The sequence below is a fragment of the Urocampus carinirostris genome, chromosome 9, assembly GCF_059441175.1.
Source record: "Urocampus carinirostris isolate Australia breed hairy pipefish chromosome 9, RoL_Ucar_1.0, whole genome shotgun sequence".
Taxonomy (NCBI): domain Eukaryota; kingdom Metazoa; phylum Chordata; class Actinopteri; order Syngnathiformes; family Syngnathidae; genus Urocampus; species Urocampus carinirostris.
In genome coordinates, this window is record NC_142357.1 from 25,614,709 (window position 1) to 25,635,743 (window position 21,035).

General features: G+C 39.8%; 1 protein-coding gene and 2 long non-coding RNA genes across 3 annotated transcripts in view; 1 reads left to right on the plus strand and 2 right to left on the minus strand.

The window, feature by feature from the left end:
• Positions 1-21,035, minus strand: part of LOC148359911 (BTB/POZ domain-containing protein KCTD12-like) — a 46,312-nt gene that overhangs the window by 8,259 nt on the left and 17,018 nt on the right. The window lies entirely within an intron of this gene.
• LOC148359912 (uncharacterized) lies at positions 3,836-5,340 on the plus strand. Its single transcript, XR_015851256.1, has 2 exons — positions 3,836-4,235; positions 4,965-5,340. It is a non-coding gene; the product is annotated as an uncharacterized LOC148359912 (long non-coding RNA).
• LOC148359913 (uncharacterized) lies at positions 5,424-6,840 on the minus strand. Its single transcript, XR_015851257.1, has 2 exons — positions 6,599-6,840; positions 5,424-5,890 (listed from the first exon to the last, which is right to left on the minus strand). It is a non-coding gene; the product is annotated as an uncharacterized LOC148359913 (long non-coding RNA).

Here is a 21,035-nt window from a genome sequence, read left to right on the forward strand (position 1 = left end):
CGATAGACAATGCCCGGAGAAAAGAAGAAAACATTTTGGACAGTACTCGGAAATTAAGAAAGAAATCTTCGAGTGGTTTGAAGCCCGGAGAAACAATGGATATGGAGTGTCTCGGCTAAGTCTTTGTTGTCAAGTAAAGAAATATGAAGGGTTCACTGCTCCCACTGGTGGATGTTCAACTTTTCTTTTCTTTCTTTTATTATGAGTTAGTTTTAAAGCAGGTTTAAAGGGTCCGCTTCTATGCAAGTATTTTTTAATTTGTAACTAGAAAGTTACTTTCAAAGAACCACGCTAGTTTTTGGTGTCAGTAATCAGAGGGTTAACTGAATTATTTTTAAAATGAAATTATTAGTAATTATAACAGATTACAGCAGTACTTCTTTATAATAGCCTTATTCATTCCACGGTCGTGCTCATAGCTCGGATTGCTCGTGTATCGAGTAAATTTTCCCAATATAAAATAATTGAAAACTAATTGGCCTGTTCCCAACCTCCCAAAAGCATCAAAGTAAAGCCTTAATGGCTAAACACATTCTCCAGGTCACTAAAATCCATTTGATAATAAGATGAAAGAGATTCCAACAAAATAAAAGCGAGTTCATTATGTGCAATTACCATGGAGGAAGTCGGCCTAACAAAGGTGTGTGTATGGTGCGGGAGTGGGGTAAGGCGGAATTGAGTGATGCCGCACAACTTTTGAGGATAGGTAAGCAATTACTGTACACTTAAAATTAAAGTTACTGTAACTTTAAATGAAGCCGAAGACACAAAACCTTTTACAGCACTTTTTTTTTCCTGTTCGAGTTTTAATTCATCACTTTGTTTTGCTTTTAGCTCTCAGATTCTATAACTCGTTTGAAAAGAAACATATCCAAGTCTCTGCTTTCCCTACAAAATGTTACGGGAATGCATAAAGCAAGTGTCATTAAGCTGTTGGACAACCAGTTGCCCCTTTTAAACGAAAGCAGCAACTTCCTCCCTCCCACTTAGCCAGCAACACTTTAATCTCCTTTGTAGACAAAAACTGTTTCTTTGCTACAGGAATATAACCTTCGTCGGAAATTATTGCAGCGAAGCACTGAACAAATTCTTCTGCTGCTTTGTGTTTGGCACTTGCTGCTTCCCGATGGTACTCGTTTGGACACCCTCACAAACACTGCACTAATCTTTTTCCATTATTTCTTGCTTCATTTCATTTTCATAATTCCCTTTTTTCTCAAACACCTTACCGTTTCTCGTTCCGGAACTCATGGCTAAGGTTGCAAAAAGTCACAAACAGAAAATGCTGTAAAGATTCATTAAAAAGTTGTGATCAGACAAAAGAACGGAATCGGGTGCCTGATAGTTGGACGTGCATACGCAAACTGGGCCGGGCGATGGCGGTGAGCAGACTCCAGTGGTAGCCTCTGGGACTGCTCGTGTACTAGATTTTCCTTGTGAACTGGATTTTCCTTCCAATAGTAAGCAACATATTGTTCCAAAAAAAAACCTCGAACATAAAACTGTTTGGTTTTAGAGGCGCTCGTATAAACAGGAACCACTATACTATTTTTAAGTAACCCTGCCAAGGAACAATAAAAAAAAGCCAATCCTTTCCGAAGCCGCGCTCATGCAAAAAAGTCATGTACCATATACCTTCTCCAACATTGAAACGTCAACATGTGACAAAGGTGCAGTGGCTTGAGCACCGCCCGCGTTGCATTTGTGCAATTACGCGTGGGTACACGTGTAGGTGTTGGTCCGAGTATTTCAAAGTGGAGCGAATAAAGAAAAGCAAAAAAGGAAGCGGACAAAAAAAAAAACCATGCCGCCTGCAGCCACGTTCTCCACCCGCCGCATTTCAAATCTGCTGTAATGAATACATGTGTTTGAGGATGCCTGGTCGTGGGAGTATTGGGGAGGGGGGCTTAGAAATAATCCACTGGGGGGATGGGCATCGTGATTTCCTCAGCGGCTAAGCCTGCTGGAGGAGAACTGTGAAAAGAGAAGCACTCAAGCCTCCCATAGGCCACTTCTCCGGGGATGCATGCTAAAGCCAAAGTAGGTTCACACACGTTGACTATGGCGCTCTCCCATCTGTGCAATGTGACACATGGCTGAGCTGCCATCGTTATTGCTGTTAGCGGCTCCGATGTGACAGCGCGGCTGACATTTAGCACCTTGGTATCGCGGAATATTCTCCAGAACGTAGTTCATCCTGACTAAATAGATAAAGGCCTATAATCCTTATTTATGTATTTGTTTAAAAAAGCAACAGTTGTCTAAGTAGCAAGTACCGTATTTTCCGCACTATAAGGCACACCTAAAAGCTTTTATTTTTTTTCAAAAGCTGACCATGTGCCTTATAATACAGTGCGCCTTATATAAGGATCAATATTAAGTCGCAAAGTCTTGCAACTAAGGCAAGCAGCCGCCGACTAGATTTTCCCCCGAAGGCGAAGTAGTCCGCGTTGTATGCTGGAATTTATATACCGGCATTTCATTTCCTAACCAATGTGTCAATCATCATTTGAATCAGTCACTATTGGCTAAAGTTATTTGGAGGGTAAGGGGGCGGATCCTTTTTATCATTTACAGGGTCGCATAGGCTAAAGGGGCGAAACAAAGCCTGCAATTGGCCAAAAAAGATGAATGTGAATCACACGTTGGGTTGCACTACGGCATAGAGAAAACATTTTTTACTATTCTGTATTTGTAAATATTTTACTCTCCTGGATTTACTACACTCACGGTTGTAAAAAGACCATGGTTACATATCATTATTGAACGTGATGGCTGCAAGAGAACTTGAGCTATGCGGATTTATATTTTCCCGGTATCTTGTTTTAGAACGATCTGGATGTTTCTGTGATGAGTCTATTTTTAAACTAAATTCAATTCAAAGTGTTTATTGTCATATGCACAGTAAAGAACCCCGTTTCCCTGCACAATAAAATTCTTACTTTGCTATCCACACAGTTGCCAGCAAAAAATAAAATGGAAACTAAGAAATGATGTTTGGAACGATGCATTTGAGTGATTGGTGACATCGTACAGACACTGTTTCCGTACATGTCTGAGACACGTATTTGCTTCTTTGCAAGCTTTCGGAATGTTAAGGGGGTAATAAGTTTGACTGAACTATCTGACTGTTTTGTCGACGTTCCCATTGTAGCGCCTTATAATCCGGTGCGCCTTATGTATGAAAAATATAGGACCAAAAACTATTTTTGGGGGGTGCGCCCTATAACCCGGTGCGCCTTATAGTGCGGAAAATACGGTATATGGAAAAAGTGTTTGCGTTAGCATTATGGCTGCAACAATTAGTCGGTGATGTCAACAAAAATCGATTATAGAAAAAGTCGACAATTAATCCCGCTGTCGACTATTGTCACTGCCAGACACATTTTCCAACAGAGGGAGTCATCTTTACATGAATATAATCTCTGCTGAGAGTTGCTCATGCGCAATAGCGTCTCTGTCTTGAGTGGTAACATACAGAATTTACAGCATCGACATCAAACATCTAAGGTTTCAGAGCATTTTAGCCTGGATAGGGCAAATAAAAAATTTGCAAAGGAGACCTTAGGTTATCATGGCGGTAGATTGGTGACGCACGAACATTTAAAAGGAACTCTAGGTAAGTTGAACGAAACGGAGTCTAACTCGCCTCAGTAAGATTCAAGTAAAACGTGTGTGTATTTCGCTACAAAAAAAGCTTGACTGTTGACCAGACTGTGTGCCTGAAAACCAAATCTGAAAATAAATTAATGCAGAACAAACGTCGGTTTTTATAACCGTTTTCTTTCAGATTTTCAGAATCTGTAAATTCTTTTGTTACAAGCTTTGAAGATTTAGGCCCAATCCCATTTCTCTCACTCGGCCCCGAGAACCCTCCAGTGAGGTCCCTCGATAGAGGAGTGCCCTCATCGAGTCGAGTGCAAAGTGGAAAAGGTTTGGACAAGACTTGCAAGGTTCCACCCCTGTCCAGGAGATGGCGGTAATATTAATTGGCTGTAGACCTTAGTGACGTATAGGCCTACGTCACATGTAAACAACTCGAGTCTCAACCTGAGGCGTGTTCAGTAGTGTGTCAGTTGGAGATTTCGTGCAACGTTAAAAATGCCCGCTACAGCTGTGTTATTACCGATTGCCTGAAAGCTCATCATCTTTTCCGTGTCTCCAATCAACGGAGGAGAAATGTGCTATACTGAAGACAGCTTCGGCGCTATGTAGTGCTGATTCACCTTTACAAGGTACGTACACTCAGTAAAAAAATGACCCGTTCGGTCAAATACAGTAAGAGTAAACATACAATGCACGTTCACATAATACCCTATGTTTGTGTAGACATAAATGGCAATCTACTTATTAGTATCTTAATGCCATTTTATGACACATAGTAGGGGTCTTGAATGTGTGACATGACGAAAAGTAAACAAACACAAGAACAGTCCACCTGACCCTTAAGCTGACATAATATCGTCACCAAACTTCCCTGTACGACCCAAAAACCTTAGTTCATAAGGAATTTAATTCAAAAGAGTTGTCATTGGATATAAAAAAGGTGCTTGATTGCTGTTGTTTGGTCATGATTGTTTTCTGTTGTTGGTGTCAAGGGATTTGTTCAGACCAAAAAAGACAATCGACTTTGGCTTGGACAGATCTATTGACACTAACAAAGATATCATATAATGAAATTGTGAATATGCTTGATTGCAAATAGGATTTTCGAGAAGGGTTGTTCAAACCCTCACATTGTGTTTGCTGTTAATAACATCATATTGGAATATAATATTGTGAATGTGCTTGATTGCTGTTGTGATTGTCATGATTGTTTTTTTTTGTTATTAGTGTCAATAAATTTGTTCAAACCAAAAAAATTTCAACATTTTTTCATGATGCTTACATCACAGTTAAAGCGGTCTTTTTCTTTTCTATGCCCACATTTATGTCTAAAATGTTTGTTTTCTATTGTGTTCCAGAGTGGCTGTCCCATAAGCATGGACAGGTTGGACAGGAATGTTCCCATCCTGTGCTTATGGTTGAATGTGGAGTCAGAACTCATTCAGGACTTAAGGTTGAGCAAGAAGGTTATGTGGGCCCTGCAGGAGCTGCTAAAGAGGGAACAGGGCCATGGCTGGAGGTCCTGATCTACGTGTACTGGCTGGCCCACGCTCTGTCCTACCGTGTGGTGTCACGGGTCTTCAGGGTTCCCAGGTCCACCGTACAAAGAATTGTCCACAGTTAATATGGAATAAATTGCCCAAAAGCCATATTTTAGGCTCTTTAAGTCAGACCCACATTTGCATTATGTGCTTTTCTGCATTACTATTCAATAAACATCTTCATTTTGAGTAACACCTTGGTGGTTTATTTCATAATGATGTGAGATACTGCGTGTGAACTATGTGACTGTTGGACAGAAAACAACTACAAATCACTCCAGCTTAAATAATACTTTACTTTCAGAAAAACAAACTCACATTGGGCCAAAATACATAATAGTAAATAAATAATGTGTCACAAATTTTAACAAAAATATACCAATACTTCCATGAAGCTGGAAAACACAAACTGGAACTTCATTGAGTTCTTAATAAAAAAAAATATTTTCCTTTTATAAAACAAAGGGAAACATTGCAGAGATGTCACTGTTCTGGAAATTTGTCCGCGAGCTTCCCAAAAAGGACGGGAACCGCTCAGTTTTGGCCACAGTTTCTTCGAGACTTTTCCTCACTCCGGCAGACTCCACTTTCAAAAAGTCAAGGAGTGTATCGTGCTTCCTTTTTTTTCTGGGTGATTTGGGGTTTGGCGCCGGATTAGAAGGTGCCAACGACGTGCCCGGTGGTGTGGATGGCGTGGTAGCTGTGATGGTGACCAGCTCTTCCACGGGACGTTCTACAATGGCCTTTAGGTTGGGTGGAAAAAACAAGAATTACTTAATGCTGATGTATTGTACAAAAACAACTGTGTATACGATGCTCAACTAGTTGATGTGAGACATGAAATTGACATGTTATTCTTATGGCTGTATGAGCCTTCTATTGGCCAGCATCACATATGCTTTAGAATTGTCTCCACATTTGGACAACATTTTGAGAAGGTAATTCGTTCACTTAATATGTGTTTACAGAGAAGACAGTGAACTATGTGATAGTAGTTTGTTTCAACTGTATTTCCACGTGAAATTCGGAGACATTACTCGTAATGCATGATGAAAACTAATGCATTCTGATCTCACATGAAAGAATCATATTGTAAATAAAACACGACACCCGAAATTGTGTGCAGTAAACAAGCGCTTATGTCCAGAACGGTATTCTGACTATGCTCCTTTAGCGACTGGCCATGTACATGAAAAGCACGACTCGTTTAAGATAAAAACAGGGATGGGCTGAACCGTGATTTTCTGCACAGTTATCCTACTTTACAGTTTGTAGCGTGAAGGTTTTTTTTTGCCAGCTCCCTTGGTAGATTAGTGCACTTCGTAAAGTAGCGATTTTGCAATGTTCGTGTTTTAACGCGAAAATACGATTTTCTATTGCATTTACGTCTAACTAAGATATCTCAATACATTTTATTGCAAATACATGCGTGGTTGTGGAAAACTACTTACATTTGTGTGGTTCCTTTTCGGGCATCTTTGTTGATATTGAGAATTCGCAAAGCCTTCTGGGTAGTCACTTCGCTGCCAAGTGAGGTCGAGAGCCCCCTCGGTCTTGAAGTGGTTACGACTTGGTTTGAGGGCACTTCTGCCTCGGTCTTGAGAGTATCGGGACACACCCCATTTTCACGTGAACGCGCAAACCGAGTGACTAGGGCACATAGCGAGTGAAAGTGCGAAGAATGGGACGCAGCCTAAAACTGAATTTACTTCACAAAATGCACGTACTTGGTCTATTTACAGTTCTACTGCTGCTAGTGAGCCTGTTCTTGGTGGACAGATATAAAAAAATGTTTACTTGATTTTAATTCATTATTTATTTGTCTGTCCCTAAAAACGGACAGTTTATGGATTTTGGTTGTTTATGGATTTATGTCTACTCATCAAACGATAGGCTGATTAGTTTTAAATAGGGCTTTTTAATTTATTTTTCTATTAAGAATCTGCAGAATGTTCATTAAAAGATGTAGTTTTCATGTTTAATTTGTATCATGTTTATCATCCTTTGCTACATAGCTAAAACAACTTAATGCGAACTTCAATTTTGTTTTTATCCAATTATCCTTATAATCAGTTAAATAGTTGGTGACTAGTTGACTATTATTCGTCATAATAGTCATTAGCGTCAGCTCTAGTTAGCATTAACAGAAGTGTCGTGAATTTAGCGCATCAGCTCAGTCGCGCCGTGCTGATAGCTAGCTCTTTAGCGTTAGCTAGTCCTATAATCTTGAATCCCTTAACTGAAGGTTGTTCACCCTAACTGAATAGGTAAAGGCCTATAATCTTCATTTATTTAGTAACAGTTGTCAGAGTAGTGTGTCTATCCTACAAGAAATTAGATTAAACTGGGAAAAATCCACTATTTGCGTTAGTTTTAGCAGTCCAGGTAGCGCAACGGCTCAGTCACACCATGCAAAAGGCGAAGTTAGTTATCCGGCTCGAAGATGAAACAATGTAGAAAAAAATCAAAGCTAGTCTTCAGAGAAGCTGAACACGAATGAAAGTTTTACTTTTCATTCAAATAGATACACTGGAGTATAAGTCGGATTTTTTACATGTGTCATGAACCGGAACAGAAGGAGAACCCAAATGCGTGACGTTTATCACACAAGCCTTTTATTTTACGGGAAATGGGGAGTCATGCACGTTAGGCAGCAGTCTGGCGTGGAGTGACAGGAAGCCATAGACCGACGAGATCGATACCAATTGTCTGAGCAGATATCGGACAGATGGGGTCGATACCGGACATGACTGGATAGACAGGATTGATATCGAAACTGGATATTGAAATCAAACAGGACAAACTAGATGGGAACGAAAACTGGAGAGAATAATAAACAGGACAAAAATAGACGGGAACGATACCGAACAAGAAACGCAGGCAGGAATCTGAACAGAGTCAAAACCCAAGTCTTGCGGGGTAGAGGTTCGTTGACGGATTGACAAAGGGAGAGTGAGAGCACTGACCTTAAATAGAAGAGAAGCCAATCTGTCAAAGAGCCGCAGCTGGCGCAACACGGGCGGGGCCAATTGGGCGCCATGGCAACCGTGACAACATGCCACACAAGACTGCTAGTTTTTGCCTCAGAAAAAAAAAAAAAGTTAATTTCCAGTGCAGAAACCGACGCTAGTTGTCGGCACGCTCGAATCACCCGCTAATACAAAATCCTTTTATTTCCTTCCAATTTGTTTGTGTTGGAATGATGATTTCTGAGTTTCCAGCTCAATAATTATGTGTTAAACCTGGATAGTATTAAGCCAAGTTAAAGCTTTTTGACAGTCACCACTAATAGAATCTACTTATCTTAATTCATCCATCCCAACAGTCTAATTAATTAAACTTTTGAAGGGGGAATTAAAATTGTGTACTGAATGGAACTGACATAAAAATACCAAGATTTTTTTAATTTGCTAGCAGAGCATACTGGACTGACTCAGAAAATTTGAATATTGTGATAAAGTTCTTTATTTTCTGTAATGCAATTAAAAAAACAAAAATGTCATACATTCTGGATTCATTACACATCAACTGAACTATTTCAAGCCTTTTATTATTTGAATATTGCAGATTTTGGCTTACAGCTGAAAAAAACTCAAAAATCCTATCTCAAAATATTAGAATACTTCCTCAGACCAAGTAAAAAAATAATTTTATAACAGCAAAACTAAATCAAACATTTGAAAATGTCCATTGATGCACTCAGTACTTGGTTGGGAATCCTTTTGCACGGATTACTGCATCAATCCGGCGTGGCATGGAGGCAATCAGCCTGTGGCATTGCTGAGGTGTTATTGATGCCCAGGATGCTTCGATAGCGGCCTTCAGCTCATTTGCATTTGCAGGTCTGGTGTCTTTCATCTTCTTCTTAACTATACCCCACAAATTCTCGATGGGGTTCAGGTCAGGGGAATTAGCAGGCCAATCAAGGACAGTGATGCCATGGTCAGTGCACCAGTTACTGGTGGTTTTGGCACTGTGGGCAGGTGCCAGATCATGCTGGAAAATGAAATCCTCATCTCCATAGAGCTTTTCAGCAGATGGAAGCATGTAGTGCTCTAAAATCTCTTGGTACACAGTTGCATTTACTCTGGACTTGATGAAACACAGTGGACCAACACCAGCAGCTGACATGCCTCCCCAAACCATTGCTGACTGTGGGAACTTCACACTGGATTTCAAGCAACTTGGATTTTGCTCCTCTCCAGCCTTTCTCCAGACTCTGGCGCCTTGACTTCCAAATGAAATGCAAAACTTGCTTTCGTCTGAAAAGAGGACTTTGGACCACTCTGCAACTGTCCAGTGCTTCTTCTCCATAGCCCAAGTCAGACGCTTCTTCCGTTGTCTTGAGTTCAGAAGTGGCTTGACCATGGGAATACGGCTATTGTAGCCCATTTCCCGGACACGTCTGTGAACTGTGGCTTTTGATACCTGGACTCCAGCTTCAGCCCACTGTCTTTGAAGCTCCCCCAAATTCTGGAGGCGGCTCTTCTTCACAATTTTGTTAAGGCTGCGGTCATCTCTCTTGGTTGTGCAGCGTTTCCGGCCACATTTTTCCCTTCCAACAGACTTTTTGTGGATATGCTTTGAAACTGCACTCTGTGAACAGCCTGCTCTTTGAGAAATTTATTTTTGTGTCTTACCCTCCTGATGGAGGGTATCAATGATGGTCCTCTGGACAGCAGTCAGATCAGCAGTCTTTCCCATAATTGTGATTTAGTTTACTGAACCAAGCTGAGTGTTTTTAAGGCTCAGGAAACCTCGCAAGGTGTTTCGAGTTAATTAGATGATTCAGGTGATTAGTTGAATAGCCTACTTGTATACTTTTTCATGATATTCTAATATTTTGAGATAGGATTTTTGAGTTTTCTTAAGCTGTAAGCCAAATTCAGCAATATTAAAATAATAAAAGGCTTGAAATAGTTCAGTTGATGTGTAATGAATCCAGAATGTATGACATTTTTGTTTTTTTAATTGCATTACAGAAAATAAAGAACTTTATCACAATATTCAAATTTTCTGAGACAGTCCAGTATTTCTAAACAACCCTAAAAACGATATGGCACAATGCACGCTTTGGATTACCACAATGTAAACTACTGACCACTCATTTTAATGTGAAGCACGGACACAAAAACGCACACAACACACAAAAACATACACACTTTTGTCTATTATGGAGATGAAAGAACGCTAATCACAAATACTGCTTTCGTAGCACTGTATGCACAGGCAGAAAAGGATGAAGATCGTGCAGAATGGTGGCGGTGTTTGATGGATACTTGTGCAACACAATACTCAGAGGAGGTCCACATTTGTATCTGCTTTCAGTATCAGCCCTCGAAATGTCAGTCAAACAATGGAGCTGGTACTCTTACCAGGAACATCTTGGCATTTTTAGGACAATTTCGCTTCAACGCTGTACAAACTGGGAGCACTGGGACAAGAATAAAAAACAAAGACATGGGAGGGTTTGATACTAGGGTTTTAAAGCGTTTGAAGGGTTTCTGTAAATTTAAACTTCTGTTTCCAACTGGGGATTTAAACTAGAGTCTTGGGCTTGATACTAGGATTTTAAAGCGTTTTTAAAGTTTCCAAGCAGGGTTACAAAGTAGGATTTCGGATTTATTTGGGGTTGTAGCGTTTTTAGGGTTTCTAAGTTTGGTTTTAGCTTTATAATAGCTTTTAAAGTCAAATTTCAAACAAGAGTTTTGGCTTAATATCAGGTTTTTACACGTTTTTCAGGGATTCAAACTAGGGTTTCGAGCTAGGGCTTTGGCTTTCTGTTAGGGTTTTATGATATTTTGAGGGTTTCCAAGTAGGGTTTTAGCTTCATATTTGGGTTTTAAGCAATTTTTGGAGGGTTTCAAACTAATGTTTTGGCATGACACTCGGGTTTTAAAACCTATTCAGGGTTTCCAAATTGTTTCAAACTAGGGTTTCAGTATGATACTTATGTTTTAAGGCTGTTTCTTGGATTCCAAGAAGGTTTTCAGCTTCATTTGAAGATATTTAGAGCGTTTTGAGAGTTTCCAAGTGGGGTTTCAAACTTTATACTGTATGAGTGTTTTAAGGCATTTTTAGGGTTTCAAACTAGGGTTTCGAACTAGGGTTTTGGCTTTATCCTAGATTTGTAAAGCATTTTGAGGGTGTACAAAAAGGGTTTTGGCTTAATTTTAGGGTTTTGAAGTGTATGCAGTGTTTGCAATTACGATTTCAAATAGGGTTTTAGCTTCATTTTGATTTATTTTAAATGTTTTTAAGCTTTTCTTGGTATGCTTACAGCTTCATACTAGGGTTTTATAGTGCTATAGCATTTCCAACTTGGGTTTTAAACAAAAGTTACGGCTTGATACTAGGGTTTTAAAGCGTTTTAAGGTTTCTAAGTAGGGTTTTAAAATACGGTTTTAGCTTGAGATATGGGTTTTTAAATGGGTTTTCCAAAACTCTTATTATTTGTCAGGAAAGAATGTGGGTGTTATTTTCTGATTCATATTTTTTGGTATCTTAATAGGGACTCGTGAAAAAAAAAAAGATTTTCTGTGTGGTTGTTTTAGTTTGCTTTTGCCTTATGTTGGAGTATATTGACTTTAGGAAATTCAGTACAGGCCAAACTAAATGTATTAATATTTTATACAATTGTACAGTATGCCAATAAAAGTCTGAGTCGGCCAAAAACACCCATCCTCATCCCAAACCCTCACAAATAAATTATGAAAATTCGTTTTTTCTTCTGGCTCAAGCCATGTTACTTTGTCGGTCTCTGACTGTTTCGGGCTTTAATATTATCAAATTTGTGAATAAAAGATGAAGGCATCCAAATGCAGATTAAGATAAATTGGATACATTGTTTTTTTTTATCTACAAGGGGTGTTCCAAAGGTCTTGGGCACATTTTGACATTGAACATCTCGGAAATTATTGAGGATATAAAAACACATCTGGTAAATTCGGAAATCTTTTAATCTCAATTTTAAATGTTCAAAGATGTTCAATGTGAGCACTATTGGTCACATGGCCCATATCAAGCCGTTAAATTTTTGCTAAATGGGTCCGAGCATTGCATTGACAATGGTAGCAACGACTTCTGTTATTCGTGCCTTCAGCTCATCCACACCACCACACTGGAGCCTCAGGGTTAGATCGTTTCTGAACACAACATTGCCAGACAGATGGATTGGAACGTCTGGGCAGAATGATCCCGATCTTATGTCCTGGCCACCCATATTTCCCGATATCACACCATCTGATTTCTTTTTGTGGGGATAAGAGAAAGGAATCGTCACGTTTTCTGTCCCCTTTTCACAGAGTTGTTCACAATGAAATGCTATAATGCGTATGACTATCGGCTTGATTTGTGCCGAATGACCAGTGGTGTAAACATTAAACAATTCTGAACATTCCATTGAAATTACAAGCTTTCTAAATTTATCACAAGTGTTTGTATCCTTAAAGGTACATTATGTAATATTTGACCACTAGGTGTCACTCTATCGAATAGTAAGACCGGAAACGAGTCCTACAAAGCAGAAGTAAGAAGAACCAGCTACATAGATTCCGGTGACCAATCACTAGCCTTTTCCTTTAATTTACAAGCCTAGCCTTGTCGGGATGCTGTCCACCACACTAGCCTAATGTTGTCGCACCCGACTTCCAGTATTCCCTCAATTATTGAAGTAAGTCTATAAAATGTGTTACGCATACAGTACTCGTTTATCCCTAGTGAAAGTGAATTATATACATTTAGTGTCCACTCCAGAAAGTGGTGTTTTGGGTCAAGTCACATTTATTTGTCTAGCTCTCAATCACAAAAATGTCTAGAATGACTGGCTATTGATACATGAATACATGCTAAAGCCTTTATAGTATAAAGGCTGTTGAAAAAAAACACAGTTGTTTTTCTTCTACGCTATTCAAAACAGCATCACTCTGCCCCTAGTGGACACTCTCTGAATTGCATCTTATCAAAAATATGAATTCCATGTCGTTTGTGCATTTTTTTCCACTTTTAAATTATTCTGCGGGCCTGATTGAACCTCCTCTGAACCCCACGGGCTGTATGTTTGACACCGCTACTTTATGCTATGTTTTATATTTTTAAAACAATTTGCCTTCATATAGAACAATTTAGTTTTCAGTGATTTCCAAATTAAAACACCAAGTTTACCACCTTGTCAAATTTGTAAGCAAACTTGCGTTTTAGTTCAAAGTACAAAAACGTAATCCTTGATTTATTTTATAGTGTTTACATATGGCTATTGAATATTTTGTTTTTCCTCTCGTTGTACGATTAGGTTTGTCCGGAAAATCTTCGTACATTTACCTACTGGCTGACTTACCGTGGAAATGACAATTGTAAACAAGACCAGCTGATCGGGGAACCTGCATGTTTTTCCAAGCTGCCTTGTTTGAGAAATAAACACCCAGTTTCCAGTTTACCTGGGATCTAATTGCTTTCAACAAGTAAATATCTGTTTTATTCATATTTATATGTGTTTAAAATACAAACTATTTTTGGGTCAAAATGCAAGTGTGTCATTGAATGCTCCAACATTCATTTACTTGACCAGAAATATAACATTGCAACATGTGTCAATCTCAACCAACAGTCACAACAAACAATAAAAATGAATGAATCAATGCGTGTCCATTATTGTCATTGTACAAGTAAAGCGAAAGTGGAGGGCTTCTCTTTGCAGTGCAATTCAAACAAAATGAAATGGTAAGAATGTGTAAAAGGTAATTAGATATATAATGTGCATATTCACAGTGGCAGTTAAAATTTGAATTATGTTTATTGTCATTGATATCTACATTGAGAAACATGGTATGCAATGAGATTAGGCATGGAACTCCAGGGTTAAACATGTAATATAGGGACTTGGAAGAGAGAAGAGATAAAATGCGAATTACAATATAGTACTTAGAAAACTGGCCCAAGTTATAATAATAATAAGCCAATGAAGAATAGTGCATTGTAAAAATAGTGCAATGAAAATATATAAATATATCGTGCTAATAAAGGCTGTCGATGGAACCCATAACTCCACATTTGACCCACCTTGCAATGTTTTGGGGGCAAAACAAAGAAAGTTTGTAGAAAGCACTATCACAAGTCATTCTACTCTTTCACCAAGTATTTAGCAAAAAGGTTTGCACCACTGTTTGGAATGGTGTGGTAAAGCGACTCTCCACCAGCTATTATTATTGTGCAACAAAGGCTTGGGAAGGATGGTGATGACTCCATGATTTTAGGCACCCATTCAGCTGATCCTGTGAACGACAAGTAGTATTTGTTCATGTAAAAATTCTGCATTGACTTTGTTTCCCACGTAGTTTTGATCAATATTGGAAAATAAAAAGAAAAAATGTTCACAAAGGTTACCTCATCTGCAGTCCCTTCTCAAGGTTTTTTCATTTTCCTCATGTTTAGGATTTTGAGTTTTTCCTTGCCCTCATGTAGGTTTTAGATCAGGGGATGGTTTAATAATAGTCTGTGTTTTGCAATAATCTGTGGTCTGTGCAGCCCTTTGAGACTCTTTGTGATTAAGGGCTATACAAATAAACATGACTTGACTTGACAAAAGGTTATATAGAAAAGAGCTGCAATTTCATTTATGGTTCCTTTTTTTTGCAGTTATGTGATGTATTTGTTCAATATACTATTTCTTAACGCACAAGGTACGGAGTGTATATCATAAAACTAAGAATGCAGTACATGTCACCACAAACTCTCTCACACACTCTAATTGTCATACGAAGTTAAAAATGACAAAGTTACATTGTCCAAGGTAATGTGTTCATGTAACACAAAAAGAGTATCGAGATCGAACGGCAATGTTAAAGCTAATGAGCTCGAATTGTTTAGCTTCACGGACAACTACTATAAAGAAAGAAAAAAAAATCGACTCAGAATAAAGTTGTATAACGTTTTCTTCCAAAACGCAAACAAACTTTTTCTACCAGCCGGGTATAAATAAGTAAGGGTGGCTGTGAGTCAAATTTATCAGGAAGCAGATAACATGGCTAGGAGTAGCAGTCTTAAAAATGCCTAAAACACGAGTTGAATAAAACAATGCAGCATTTTCTTTTCTTTTAAAACAAAAACACGCAATATTCTTACCCGTGTGGCTACTCAACGGTTTGAGCGAGGTCCCAAAATATTTCTCCGTGGTAGTATCTCCATGTTGCAGATGAACCGGGAGCTTTGCCTAACACATGCCAAGTATTGGTCGCTTTGGGTGCCCGTAGTAGCACGACCCGAGACAAACATACAGATTTCTCAACCTATGGTTTTTTGGGGTATAATAGGTTATGTATTTTTGCTTAGTTTTCAAATCAACAACGTTTTTTGTACCACAAGGAGGCAATCATTATTACATACAGTCCCTTTAACAGTTAACGAGATATTCAATGGGGCAGCACGGCGGTACAGTGGTTACATGTGTGCGGCACAGTTCTGAGGTCATGAGATCGAAACTCCTATGTCGACTTTGCATGTTCTCTCCGTGCTTGCGTGGGTTTCCTCCGGGCTCTCCGGTTTCCTCCCACATCCCAAAAACATGCATGTCAGGTTAATTGGCTGATCTAAATTGTCCCTAGATGTGAATGAGCGAGTGAATGGTTGTCTGTCTCTGTGTGCCCTGCGATTGGCTGGCAACCAGTTCTAGGTGTCCCCTTCCCACTGCCCGAAGATAGCTGGGTTGGGCTCCAGCACCCCCGTGACCCTACTGAGGATAAGCGGTGCAGATAATGGATGGATGGATGGATGGATGGAGAAATTCAATGCCCTAATGTGCCTGAGACTTCGAACCCCCTTATTTCAGTGTGTTTCTTAGAACTTGCTTTAGAAAGCATGCACGTACCCATCTAAATCTTCTGACCTGACAATGGGAGACGATGGCAAACACGAGGATCGCACCATCACCATGGAAACGTCAGTCTGGTGTGAAGGAAGCAGAGCTAAAGTGGATTGTTACATTCCCACCAAACAAAAAATGAGGGGTTTTCATCCATAGCTCCAGGTCGCGGGTATAGAGCCTCCCTTGATATTTTTGCCTTCTACTTAATGCATCATGTGTAATTCTCCTCCTTTTAGCTCGCATTTCTTAACATTTGTTTTACAAAACAGTCCTTGCGCACGGCTTTGCCAAGCCTGACTTCTCACAGTCAAGCTTTTTTCTCTTATTACTTTCAGCACCCTAAACATTTGCACTCCGAACTAAAGCTGCACGATTTTGGGAAAAAACCTAATTGCGAATTTTCAGACCAGTATTGCAATTTCGATGTGATTTTTGATTTCAAAAGGAAAGTGCATTTTCTGTTCAGTTTTTTGTTTTGTTGTGAGTACTTAACTCTTGGATGCATGAGCTACCAGTGCTATTGACATGCTTCAACCTGCCTGCTGTCATGACTACCGATGTGAATCACCTGTGCCCGCTCCTTTGGCGCAAACTGCCTCGGACTCTAATTGGCTCCCTGACCCTGATTAAACCCACTCCTATCTGTCCCCTTTGGTCAGTCCGTCTGCGAACCTCAGTTAACACTAGGCAAGCCTTTTTCGACCCTGACTCCCACCTGTTTTTGCTCCCGTCTGTCCCCCAGCTTTGACCCGTTTTTGATCCTGACTACGTCTACTCTCCTGTCCCGGCTTTCGACCTCTTTGGTCCCAAACCACGTCTACCCTTCTTTCCTGGCTTCCGACTCGCTTCCGACCCCGACCACTTTTTGCTCTCCTGTCCGGCTACTGACCCATTTTTCCATTCCAGACACCACCATCGCTCGCCACGGAATACCTACTTCTGCGACCTGCAATCCAGCAATCACCGGATCGTGGGCGCAACCCTTTCTCTTTCTTCCAATAAAACTTGTGAGAAACGCAACACAAGTGGGTCCTGTCTCCATTCTGGTCCTGACACCGGCGAGCCGTCTGACTGTTAAGAAGCAAAAACGTGTCTGTATGATGTCACCAGTAACTGGTCTTTTTGGAGACTCCAAATGGCCACTTTTAGAATCGCTTACACATACCCTTAGAAAAATGAGCAAAATACTAATGTTTAGTTTTTCAGATTGTGATAAATTCAACCTGGGAACACGTACGTTTTCATGCATTTGTCCAGGTGTTTTCCGGCAATGATGCAAATGCTACACTCATCTTGCATGGGATTGCAAGAAATAATTCAGGCGAGAATTAAAGCCGACCATTTCTGTGTGTTCCAACTTCGATTGTTTAATGTTAGAAGATCTTGCAGTGATTATTTCAATTGAGGACAAAACTTCAGGGTGTTACCTTTCAAACGGTTCAACGACAGCATTCAATTTTATTCGGATTCGCCTTGGATTCAGATTTTAGGTGAATTTTAAAGGCTTATTAAAATGTTCAATTTAAGGAAACATTGTCCTTTTCTGGGGAGCTTTGTTAGGGTTACTTTCCATAAATCCTTGAAAGAAACCGCAGTGTTGTGCGACTACACAATTGCACTACGTCACGTCGCAATGTCGATTAGATTTCGTTTAACTGTGCAGCCCTACTCTGAACAACTTGCCTGTATCCTTGGTCTCTTATGGTTATTAGAAAGCTGTCACTCTACATAATGTAAGACATTTTGTCTTAAATATGTTATTGGAAAAGGGAAAATGATCTGAAATGTGGTTCCTTATGGGGACTAATGAATTAAACCTAAATTTTAAACTAGTATATTTCCAAATCATATAAATATTTTGATATGATATTTTCCTTCTTCCAGCAAATGCTATTGCAGTGAGCAAACTGCAAAAAGAGAGCTTTGTGTCTTAATTGTATTTTATAATTATTGTGCATTCTTCAAGATTGACATGTGCTATAATAAAATTTACCAGCATGCATATGTTGAATGCATCGTTGTTTGTCATGCTCTGTGCCGACACAAAAGATTAAACGTTTAGATTAAATCAAGAAACCGCATTTAAAGACTGTGACGACAGCGGAGGCTGTCGAGTCATTTTTAAAATTTCTGTTTTCGATTACACTTCCATGTGAAGTCTATTTTGTTTACTGGTTTGGATAGCTTGTAAATTCATCCATCCATTTTCTGCACCACTTATCCTCTACAAAGGTTGCGGGGGTGCTTCGGGCAGTGTGCAACCTGAACTGGTTGCCAGCCAGTCGCCAGGCACACAGAGACAGACTTGCTTGCTCATTCACACCGAGGGAGAATTTTGATCGGCCAATTAACCTGACACGCATGTTTTTGGAATATGGGAGGAAACCGGAGTACCTGGAGGAAACCCACACAGGCACAGGGAGGACATGCAAACTTCACAACGTGGGGCTGCGCGCCACCCAGCCACCTTGCCGCTTTAATAATTTGTATATGTTTTTTACCACTTGTTTGTTACATTGTTGATGTTTTTTGGGCATTTGTTTTCCCAATAACGTCCAAGTGATGCCAAAAAATATAATCCGATGCGGCCATAAACCATAGCAGGCCGAGATGCTTTTTGTTTCAGTGAGGTAAACCAAGAAAATATTTCATGGCCAACTGTATTTGGTGCACGGGCATATAGTATTTCACTTCGGACATGCTAGAAAAAATACTTCCTGATCATTTAAATTAGTTGATTGTCTTAACCACGGGCTTATGGATCAGTCATTTCATTATTGCTACAGAATTTCGTTTACCATTCCAATTTTTTAAGACTACAAGGGCTTGTGTCAACAATGTCCTTGATTCGATTTTCCTTGTCATGTCAATAAATGTAGTTTGTTTTTATCAAACACGTGCATTATTTATTTGAGTTCTTCTAAAATGTTCCTTCCGAACTAATCAATCCTTATCCATATCAATGAACTGAAAAAAAACAACGATTTAAAGCTAAAGTTAAAATATGTTCGAGTATTGCTTCCTTCATGATAAATGCTAGTCAGAACCCGAGGCTATGTTGAATCAATTCAGGTGAGAAACCGTGAGCGCTACCTAATTGCTGAATCGGTACACCAAATTAGATTTTGACTTAAATAAATATAATTTATAGCAATTACTCTACATTTTGTGGCACTCGAGACAATGGACGTTACTGTCGGAAGAGGGTTTGTGTAAAATGCAGCGACTATCTCTACACTGCATTTATCGTAATTATGAGCTATGGAGGGTGGGGTTTAATTATCCAGTGATCATGACAATTCAAAGCAACAAGTATCAGTATTAACTCGGATTGGATCGATACCAGAATTCCCAGTATCACTAAGAATAAGACATATTGACACATATACTAAATTTACACGCAGAACTACTCGCCTGCATCCTCGGGAATTAGGAAGCTGTCAATCTACATAATAGTGCGGTAATGAGTGATAAACAGCGGTTGAGGAAATAATAGCCCATCTGAAGCTAATTGATACGTATCCATCACGAGGTGGTGACAACAAACAGGACTGAGATAGCAAGGACAAAGCTGAATTTGCAGATTACAGATAATTAGGCAGGCAGATTAGACGGCCAGTCTCCAGATGGCCAAGAAGTGAATCCCGGTCGGGCAACAGCCAACACTGACACATTTACAACTCGCTGCTTACACCTATGAGTACATTCGGGAGCCCGAACGTCTCACAAATCTGCACAAAGTTCACCGGCGGCAAACTGATACCTAAAATAAAGTCTGCCGTTGAACCGTTTTAAACAGGATTGTGCAAACTATGGCCACGGGCCACATATGGCACAACGGGCTTTCTTGTCTGGCCCGCCGAACGAAAATGGGCGAAATGTAATGACAATTTTTGCATGTATACTTCTATAATGCTTTAAAAACAGAAACACATGCACAGTTAGTGTTAGTGACTCACCCCTGTGGGACCCAACAATAAGTAGAACAGGTTGGTGCTGCAAAGTCACCGAATGTCATGATTACCGATGTGAATCACCTGTGCCCGCTCCTTTGGCGCCAACTGCCTCAGACTCTGATTGGCTACCTGTCCCTATTTAAACTCACTCCCATCTGTCCCCTTTTGTCAGTCTGTCAGCTAACTTCAGTTAACACTAGGCAAGCATTTTTCGACCCTGACTCCCACCTGTTTTTTGCTCCCGTCTGTTCCCCAGCTTCGACCCGTTTTTTACCCTGACCACGTCTACTCTCCCGTCCCGGCTTTCGACCTCTTTGGTCCCTGACCACGTCTACTCTCCTTTCCTGAATTATGATACGCTTATGACCCCAACCACGTTTTTGCTCTCCTGTCCCGGCCACTGACCCGTTTCTCACTTCCCGACACTGCCATCTCTCGCCACGGAAGTCCCACTTCCGCGTTCAGAGTGACCTGCTTCCCACGTCCAGCAATCACCGGATCGTGGGCGCAACCTTTTCTCTTTCTTCCAATAAAACTTGAGAGAAACGCTACGCAAGTGGGTACTGTCTCTGTTCTGGTCCTGACACCGAAGACCTCCCAAAGGGCTTTACGATGTGTTCCACACTTATCTATTCACGCACACACTCACACACAGCAGCATCAGCCATGCAAGGAGACTACTTGCAACTGCTAATTTTCAATACAGTATGTCTTCTCTTTTTTTCTATAGAAAATGTTCTGAGAAAGTTGATCTAGTAGATGGGAATATTAAATTAGAAATATAAACAAATTCTAATAATAATATTTCAATTCTAACGTTCTTTTTCATTGAATTCCCAAATTTTGGGATTATCTTATTCAAAATCAGTCCTGCACCTTTGGATAACCGTTGTATGTTTAGGATTCGTGTGAACCGATTCACATTAAAGGTTGAGTCTATATTTTCCCTTTTCTTTCCGCTATGATTTAGTAATTTTCAACCAATGTAGACAATAGTAAATAAAGTACTACTCATAAAAAATATTTTTTGGTGCCAACTTTTTTTCCCGTTGTCCCTTTATGTGACTACAACAT